General features: G+C 40.8%; 1 protein-coding gene across 1 annotated transcript in view; it reads right to left on the bottom strand.

The window, feature by feature from the left end:
• LOC135100811 (neurotrimin-like) overlaps window positions 1–10000 on the bottom strand; it is a 158788-nt gene that overhangs the window by 101374 nt on the left and 47414 nt on the right. The window lies entirely within an intron of this gene.

Raw genomic sequence — 10000 nt, 5'->3', positions numbered from 1 at the left:
TGTGTGTGTGTGTGTGTGTGTGTGTGTGTGTGTGTGTGTGTGTGTGTGTGTGTGTGTGTGTGTGTGTGTGTGTGTGTGTGTGTGTGTGTGTGGTACAGTAGCTACGTTGTGTAATCAATACCACTTGAATTACACAAAAGCTAAATTTGCCCTGACACGTGGCCGACTTTCGATGCAGTAATATTTCATCAGTCTTACTTAAAAATGTGGACCCCAGCTCAGCGAATGGAATAGTCAGTGAGCTGCGACTGAAAAAGAAGTGAGACAAAGCGCGTCCATTTTAAACCGGCAAATAAGCCCCGCCTTATACACAACTATGTGCTCTTCTCCTGCGTCTGGAAGAAGGAAGGTGGGGAGTGTATGAATGAGAAAAGCAATGAGGTTTCTTATGAGAGTTGGAGGGGAAGGTCTCACATTTTCTTCTTTATGTAAGCTCCTTCCTCCTAACTCTTTTATTGAAGGTTCTGTAAAAAAAAAAAAAAAAAAAAGATTTGTATGTCCATTAAAGAAAGGAAAAGAAAAAAAAGAGCGAAGCCTTATTTCGTCTTTTACAGGCTACAAAACGATTTAAGACTAAGAGGAAAATATAAAAAAAAAGTCGTGTGCGATTATGGGTAATACTGTCTAGCAGTTAAAAGATTAAGACTTCTAAGTAATACTTGTAAGGTTATGAATGAGTGTCAAAAAAGGGGGAAAAAAAATGGAAGGAGGGATTTACACGGTGGCTCAAGTAAAAAGCAGAATTGACAGGAAAAGCTGTGTACCCATTAGGAAAAAAATACACCACCCCTGTTGGTCGTGTGGACTTTACAAACGAGCAGCTTTTCCCTCCGAAATACTCGTTTAAAAAAAAAAATCATTTCATGTTTAGAGTACATCGTGAAGTGTCAGGCTGAAGCAGGCAATTAGTCGTGATGCCTGGAAACTGTCACAAACACACACCTGGCGTAGCAGGAATAGTTCAGATATGGACCCTGCGTGTGAAATATGATGGAGCGTTTTATGTGGAAAACAGAAAAAGGAAACTACGAATGAAGTGTAATTTGATAATTCTAGACACGTGGGAAAAAAATCAAGATGCACTGTTGTAGATGTGATGTTATTTTTATTTCCCAAAGAGAGAGAGAGAGAGAGAGAGAGAGAGAGAGAGAGAGAGAGAGAGAGAGAGAGAGATGCACTTGACCACTCATTGCAGTTCCGTTACCGATCCTTTCCAATGGCTGATCCGCAATTACGCGATGGCATTGGTTAATTGGATAAGGAAGTAATAAGTCTGTACTCATCAGCAGAGGGGGTGATTAAAATCGTGGGATAAAAGAGGAAACTTTCAATTATTTTATTAGTTTGACATTACATTCGATGAAAAATGTAATCTGAACGCTTACAGTGACATACAACACTTGCTATGTATATAATGAAAGCAACGGCTGTTACCATTAATATCCATGTATGTATAATGTATGATTAGTGTATGTACATTCTAGTTTATTATTATTATTATTGTTATTATTATTATTATTATTATTATTATTATTATTGGTGTTATTATTATTGGTGTTTGTTTGTTTGTTTGTTGTTGTTTGTTGTTGTTGTTGTTGTTGTTGTTGTTCTGGTGGTGTTGGTGGTATTATTATTTTCATTCCCGGGTGGACCAAACAATGTCTTCTTACCGCGATGTGTTAAGGGAAGTAAAGTCATGTCAGAAGTCCGGCAGATCAGCGGATTTAAACATCTTCCCTCAATCTTAAGTCCTCTGATCTGCTGATGATCTCCTTACAAAATCCGACGACTAATAGACTGTCAGCAGATCAGAGGATTTAAAATTGAGGGGAATGTCTGAAATGCAGTGGAAGTGGTGGTGGTGGTGGTGGTGGTGGTGGTGGTGGTGGTGGTGGTTGCTTGACTGTTGACCGTGATTTTCTCCTTGTGTAACTTGGCACAGTGATGATTCCTAATTGTTTTAGCAGTATGGCATCAGTTTTTTTTTTTTCCTTTGATTTATTTTGGTCACCATTTGAGAGAGAGAGAGAGAGAGAGAGAGAGGAGAGAGAAGAGAGGAGAGGAGAGAGGAGAGAGAGAGAGAGAGAGGGAGAGAGAGAGAGAGAGAGAGACAGACAGGACAGACAGACAGACAGACAGACAGAGAGAGAGAGAGAGAGAGAGAGAGGAGGAGAGAGAGAGAGAGAGAGAGAGAGAGAGGAGAGAGAGAGAGAGAGAGAGAGAGAGAAAGAGTTAAGGGAAGCTTTAAGATAAAAACATACACAAAATGCAATACAGAATAGTTTATAAAGGTAACCCTATAGAAAAATGAAATACCAATTTGCACTGGACTACCTCTAAACTGATTCAAAGTAATAATATCTAACCCTTAACAAGCGCAATAACAAACTAGATCTCGATATGAATCCTGGAGCCTTGTATGGTACAGTAGTTTGATGCTTCCGTTTTCCACACTGATCATAGTTTCCATTTTATTTCTCCTTGAATTGTCCTCTCTTCCTTTTGATCTTAGCGCCCCTCTCCTTTCCTCCGGCGTATGTAAGAGTATGAGATTAATAATATTGGTTAAATGTGCGATTGTGTCCAATATTTCTTCCCCTTGTTGAGTTATGTGTTTCTTTCCTTTAGTACGTGGAATTGAGATATTGTTGAGAGAAATGTGAAGATGCTTTCATATTACCAACGTCTGAATGATATACTGGCCAGGACTTGTATTTGAATGTTATGCGAAGGTGAGAGAGAAGAGGAGGATATTATATTTTATGGCTTATTGCATTTGTATATTGTTTTGTAGATTTTTTTCTTTTTGTGATGATATTTGTGAGTGGTGGTTACTGGTAATGATGGTTATGGGGATGATCAAAGAGGAGTCATGAGGAGGAAGATGAGGAGGAAGACGAAGATGAGGAAGATGAACAATGAAGAATACAAGAAGGAAATTAAGAATAAAAAGAGAAGAAAAAAAGAAGAGGAAGAAGAAATAGTGAAAAAAAAATGATGATGATGGTGGTGGTGGTGATAACGGAAGAAAAGAAGGAAAAAAGAAAGAAAAAGAAAACTAAATAAAAAAAGAAACGACCGAAAAGAAAGTAAAAAATAGCTTAAAACAGAAGAGCAAATAACAATAAGCGTGCAGTATTTAATGAGTAACCTTTAATTCTTTTACTAGACACCCAATCGTACGCATTTTCCCACTTGACGCTCGCTCATCAGTGTTCGCCACTCAGCAGTACTGAACGCCGGCCAATTGCTATTCAAATAAGGTTAGCAAGAAATAAATTAACTTTGCGATTCGAAATTCTCTTTTGTTTTATTTACACGGAACGGAGCAAGGCAGTTATTGTATTTATTTATCTATTTACGCCTTTATTAATTTACTAACTAGTCTATTTTTTTTTCTGTTTCATTTTTATTTTAATCGTCATTTCATTAATACGAGTATATGTTTTTTTTATATTCATACTTTCGTTTGTTTACGTAGATACATTTCTTCTGTCAACTTTAAGTAGGTTTGCTGTTGGTGAAAATGATATAAAATACTAAATAATCAGAAAACAGTCTCACTCTACCAGTGTCTCTATTGCTCCGTCCTCCAGGATTAATTTAAAATATCATCTGGATATTCTGCACGTTAAGATCCACAGATGCTTATTTAGATCTTGGTATACTGAAAGGCACGAAGGGCAATGTGCGCACACTGACCCACAATCCAATGTATTCTGTGTAGCGTCGCGTTGCTCATTGAGAGTTACAACTTCTTTACCCTTTTTTTTTTTTTTTTTTTTCCTTTTGCGTGTGTAAGAGCTGACTAAGGGGCAACATAAAAGATAGTAGACTAGTGATGATTCAATGATTAAGTGAATAAACGCTTAAATACTACTTTTCCCACACACACACACACACACACACACACACAACAAAACAAATAAATAGATAAATAAAATAAAATAAAATAAATAAATAAATAGAATAAAGTAAATAAATAAATAAATAAATGAATAAAAAGGAAGAAATGTGAAGAGTTTCATTCGAGTTTCAAGGTAACCCGATACTCACTTCTTGAAATTTAAACATTTAAACCTTTAAACATTTATTAATAGCCAATAAAGTCAGTACATAATATGTTTTATGTATATATCAATATTAGGCCAGCCTTTTTATAAGCATAAGCTTTTCAGGCACAAAATAATAAAAAATCTTAATAATAAGAATCCAACAGATGACACTTAGTTTGTTTTTAAAGGTGTAGAGAGAGGAAGCATTCTTAATATCCTGTGGAAGAGAATTAAAGATCCTAAGTACATGGTGGAGTGTCGGAAGAGTGTAAGGCTATGGGATGGAAGGCAAAGCTGTTCTCTATGTCGTGTGGGATATTGATGAGAAGGAAGTGAGGCACTCATCTGATTTTTGTACATACAGTTTGCAATTGAAAGTTTAGTTATATCTTGAAGTTTAAGAATTTTTGTGTTTCTAAACAGAGGAGTGGTGTGTCCGAGGTAAGAACTTTTTGTAATAATTCTGATGATTTTCTTATGTAGTCTGTCCAGGCATGTCAGATGGGTGGCATAAGTGGTATTACAAATAGGATTACAGTAAAGAAGGTGTGGATATATATGTACATAATACAAGGTTTTCAGTATTTCACAGCGCATAAAATCTCTCAGTCTATACAGCATTGCTGTGCTTCTTGAAAGTTTGATAGATATATGATTTATATGGGATTTAAGGTTAAGGTTTTCGTCAAACATGACTCCCAAAAACTTAAAACTGGTTGTTCTACTTATAATGCTATTATTGATTGTTAGTTCAAGCAAGAGAGCATTTATTTGGATAGAAAATAACATATAGTAAGTTTTATTGGTATTAATAATAAGTCTATTACTTAGGCATCAGTTGTGTAATTTGTTAAGATCTTGATTAGCTTGTAGAAATAATCAATATAATAATAATTAATATGATAATAATTAGTGGAAGTGATAGGAATAAGGGAAAGCCAGGATTCCTCAGAGAACTCCAGGGATTCAGAAGTGTCCACCTCAGCAGCTCCTGCACGTTTATTAGCAAAGATTCGTATCCTCTGTTCTTTTCATTAGATATTTTTACTTCCTCGCATAGAATATAAAGAATGCCGGTAAATAATGAAACACCTGTGCGTGTCTGTCCGTCACCTGCGTGGCACCTCCGTAATGGACGTCAGGAGGTAAAGAAAAATCCAAAATTTCTTGAGATACATCGTTGATTGCATTTATTTCCTGTATTTTGTAAAGGATTGCAAAGAATTGTGTATTTACATTTTTGTTTGCTTACTTTATTCATTTCTCCATATCCGGAAGGAGTGCAACATTATTTTTTTTATTTATCTATTTATTTATTTGTCTGTTTTCTTGCATGCCACATAAATCTTCCGCACACTCAGTTAAGTATCCTCATGCAATGCACCGCGCCCATTATGCATCATTACTCGAAGATACTTGTGCCAACATCAGCACAAGGAAATGTCATTTATAAAGTAAACACCACGTGCAGTCAGCGAATCAACCGCCTTCCATGCAGCTGACGAACATAAAGCAACGGCGAAACCCTTGGCACATCCATCACTTCCCTGCACCGATCTTGCAATATTCCGCCGAGATGCAATGTTATCCCGGACAAGACGAGGAAGATTTGCTGTCTGAACTTGAACGTTGAGATGCCTCATGACCTTCCAAGATACAAGGTCAGAGGATGCGGTCTGTAGCCACAGGAGGCATTAATGTGTAACGAGTAAGGACGCTGGGGAAATTTGCAACCCAGACAACATTCCGCCCTTCTAGTTAGCGCAAAAGCAATCAAAGTTATACCTTTCTTAATTAAGTTTAGCTGAGAACTGTGATGTCGTCTTTGAAACTGTTTAATCTTGGACACACACACACACACACACACACACACACACACACACACACACACACACACACACACACACACACACACACACACACACACACACACACACGCACGCACGCACGCACACACACACACACACACACACACACACACACACACACACACACACACACACACACACAGTTTAAACACTTCCCCCTCATCCGTGCGCCACCAGTCCTTCCCTCGCTGCCCTCGCTCTCTTATCCTTTCCTCTGTCAGACTCGCCAGACAAACAGTGCCGGGCCTGGGAACACCAAATCTCCGCAGTAATATCTAGCCCGTTTGGCAGCCTTTTCTCGCACTGTAAACAGTGCCGAGGGAAGAGAGCGCCCTCCGTACCTGTGCTGGCTGGTCGATACACTGAGAGGCTGGCAAATCGAAGTACCTCCTCATCTTCTCCTTATCAAGATGTCCTCCTTCATTACTACTACCACTACTACTACTACTACTACTACTACTACTACTACTACTACTACTACTACTACTACTACTACTACTACTTGTCTTGGTGTTGCATTTCCGACCTTGTGCATGAGTACCACATACATAAACGTCTCCCTCTCTCCCCTTCTGGTGTTTGTATGTTTGTATAGTGTTATCTTTCGCTCTCATTGTGTATTCGAGTCTCTCTCTCTCTCTCTCTCTCTCTCTCTCTCTCTCTCTCTCTCTCTCTCTCTCTCTCTCTCTCTCTCTCTCTCTCTCTCTCTCTCTCTCTCTCTCTCTCTAACACACACACACACACACACACACACACACACACACACACACACACACACACACACACACACACACACACACACAGTTCAGCCCTGCATTACCAACACTTTGTGGCTAATGTGTGTGTATAATTTTCATAATGAATCACCCTTTATGTGTGCGTGTCTTATATTATTATTTTTTTATTCTTTCGCTTCCTCTTTCTCTCCAACGTATATTTTCGGACCATAATCACAGCTGTGAATTAACTTTATATTATTTTTTTTTCTCGCACACTCATTTCACTATCCCACGTCAACTAAACCACGAAATATAAACAAAACAAAAGACAAATGAGATATGTTAATGGCAGTGGGAACGCGCGTGTGTACGTGTGCGTGTGCGTGTGAGAAAGTGAGTGACTGAGATGGAGCGAAGAAAAACGAAAATATAAATGAAATAAATAAACGTTGTAGGTAAACTGTTGGCAATGAAATTGAGGGGCGAAAAAATTGTGTACGCGCTGGATTAGTTTTCCTCCTTGATCCTGCAAAGCGGTAGACGTGTGAGACTGTGAGATTGTTGCGCCTTTGCCTCTCTGCCTGCAGGGATCTAGGCGCGCCCTGATTGTTTTTGTGATTGCGTGTTCCGTTCATTTTGTCTTGAAGCGTATGTATGTAGGAGGAGCAGGAAGAGGAGGCGGTGGATTCTCTTTTATCTATAGCAAAGGGAGTGAGTGCGAGTGGTGAGGGTCTCCTTGCTCCTTGTTCCTGGTTCCCCCATCTTCCTTTTTATTCTTGCTTTGCTGTGTGTACCCTTTCCCCCTGTCTTATATTCTTACACTTGCTTCTCCATTTCCTCGTTCCCTCTGTGTCTTTCTCTCTCTCTCTCTCTCTCTCTCTCTCTCTCTCTCTCTCTCTCTCTCTCTCTCTCTCTCTCTCTCTCTCTCTCTCTCACAAGTGTTGAGAGGTGTTTGGGCCTCTGAATCATCTCTATTTATTTAGGCAGCGTTCTGGTTAAGGATTTATGGTTCTCGTAGCTCGGGCGTGGAAAGTGTGATTGTGCGGTGGGTTAGACTCGTGGTGGTGAAGGTGTGGTGATGACTGATGAGCGTGGCGGTGATGAATGATGAGTAATGACAAGGAGGTGGAAAGCTACTGTGTTGGTGGTGGTGGCGGTGGTGGTGGTGGTGGTGGTAATGAGGTGTGGCTTTGATGAATTACTAGATTTCCGTGTCGTGCTAATGAAGTAATCTAAAAACAAGTGAAAATGTAAGGAAAAGTTCGTGTGTGTGTGTGTGTGTGTGTGTGTGTGTGTGTGTGTGTGTGTGTGTGTGTGTGTGTGTGTGATTCGTGGTGTGTGGCGCCGCAGATGAAACTGTCAGCCTGAGGAAAAAAAATTGTCGTCCGTGGGAGCAAAAAAAAAAAAAAAAAAAAGAAAAAAAATGGAGCAGATAGATGGAAGTGCATTATTTGACCACTTTTCTAGCTGACTTGACACCGCTGCCGTGCTTCTCTTGCCTTCCCTCGCCTTCCCGTGCACCTTATTCGCTCACCTTTGCCTTCCCTCCAATACCGTGTCCCTTCCATTTAGTATTGCGCCTCTCCCCTCCAATATCCTCTCCTCCCTTGCAGCCACACCGCGTCAGCTCCTCGCCGCACCAGAGGGTCGACCCAAACTGACTCGGCTCGAGGTCATTAGGGCTTCACTCGTGCCCCTCGAGCCTCAACCCTCGTCAGGGGAAGCTACACCAAGGAGACACACCTTTACTTTCTTTTCGATATTTCCACTCCCCAGCAGCAGGTCAGCGGTGCGGAATGGGATCTGCACGAATTACGTTGACATCAACAGAAATTTAGTGAGGGAAAATTATTACACGTGCGTGCATTCAGCTTCCAAAAGGGTGGTTACTGCAGACCTACCTATCTACCTGTCTATCCGTGTGTGTGTGTGTGTGTGTGTGTGTGTGTGTGTGTGTGTGTGTGTGTGTGTGTGTGTGTGTGTGTGTGTGTGTGTGTGTGTGTGTGTGTGTGTGTGTGTGTCTGTCTGTCTGTCTGTCTGCCTATCTATCTGTCTTTCAATCTGTCTATCTGTATAATCTGTATCTATATATCTGTCTAACCTGTCTTTACGTAAAAGCAAAGATTTTCAGAAACTGCCTAAAATATCATGTCTAAATCTGCCTGACGTCGTATTGTATTACACTTCATGCAGTACAGTTATGGTATGATACCGATTGGTCGCGCAATTTAACGCTTTATTATTACAAATGTCAATTTGATTGACTTGCATGTAAAAATTCTCAGACATTCATCGAAAACACTTGTCACTCTGTCAGGCAGCGGCAGGTATAAAGTCTTGTTTGCACGTGTTCGTGGTACCTGCTGCACAAGAGGTGAGTGTTCAATATTTCTTTATTGCTGCTGTGTCATATGTTTCGAATTAAGAAATCTACTTCCATAAAACTTTTTGTGCAGCTTTTCCTACTGTGTATCTTTTTTATCTGTTTAAATTTTCCTAAAATTTCATAGAAGCAAAAGCACCATATTCTTTCTTTCAAGATTATGAGGACGTGTCGAATGAAGTTAAAGGCTTACGTAATGACCTAAATGGAAAGAAAAATTCCGTGGCAGGCGTGAGTGCAAACTTCGTCTCTTCCGGTTCTCGTTGGCTCCACGAGGTGGCGGTGGCAGAGGTTCCAGGACCGTCCTGAGCCTCTCCCCAGGGATGTCCGCCGAGCCAGCCTCTAATGCCGAGCGGAAAGGGAAAAGGTGAGTCTGTGTTGATCCGCCTCGCCCCATCCTGGGTTTCGCCAGCAGGTAACTGCCTCTCAAATACTCTGAGCTAGAGAATAGTGCAGGCACACAAACAGCAGATGAACGGATACTTTGCACGAAAGCTGAGGCAGACCTGCGATCCGTGAAAAAGACAGTCGTACAAAATGGCTTCATATTTACAGAGGCAATTTTGGTGGGAATCCCAGCATAAACTTTCCCATTTTTCTGCGAGAAAGTTTCCGTGTTCATTCCCATTCCCAGGCAGTCAGGCTGGGAGATGTGGGACGATATTCTCGACTTTGTGAGAGGTTGCTGCACTACGAGTAAACTTGAGAAATTTCAATAACTGGAGGCAGCGCCGAGCCCCATGAGTGACAGCCCCATCACCACCTCAGACCTATCTTGCAGCGGGACAAAAATTAAACAATGAGCCGCGTGTCTCCTGCGCGCCGAGATTCCCACCAAACTGTGACCCACGCCCCGAGGACCCGCGCCGCGTGTGACCCGTCCATGGGTACTTTTTAGCCTCATTGTGACGCTGACTCTCTGCACGGTTCGTGGCCTTCACCTGTGGTCTTTACATCTTGTTCCCTCTTCCTCAC

Source organism: Scylla paramamosain, chromosome 5 (genome assembly GCF_035594125.1).
Source record: "Scylla paramamosain isolate STU-SP2022 chromosome 5, ASM3559412v1, whole genome shotgun sequence".
In the NCBI taxonomy this organism is placed as follows: Eukaryota; Metazoa; Arthropoda; class Malacostraca; order Decapoda; family Portunidae; genus Scylla; species Scylla paramamosain.
This window is presented reverse-complemented; position numbering and strand designations above follow the sequence as displayed.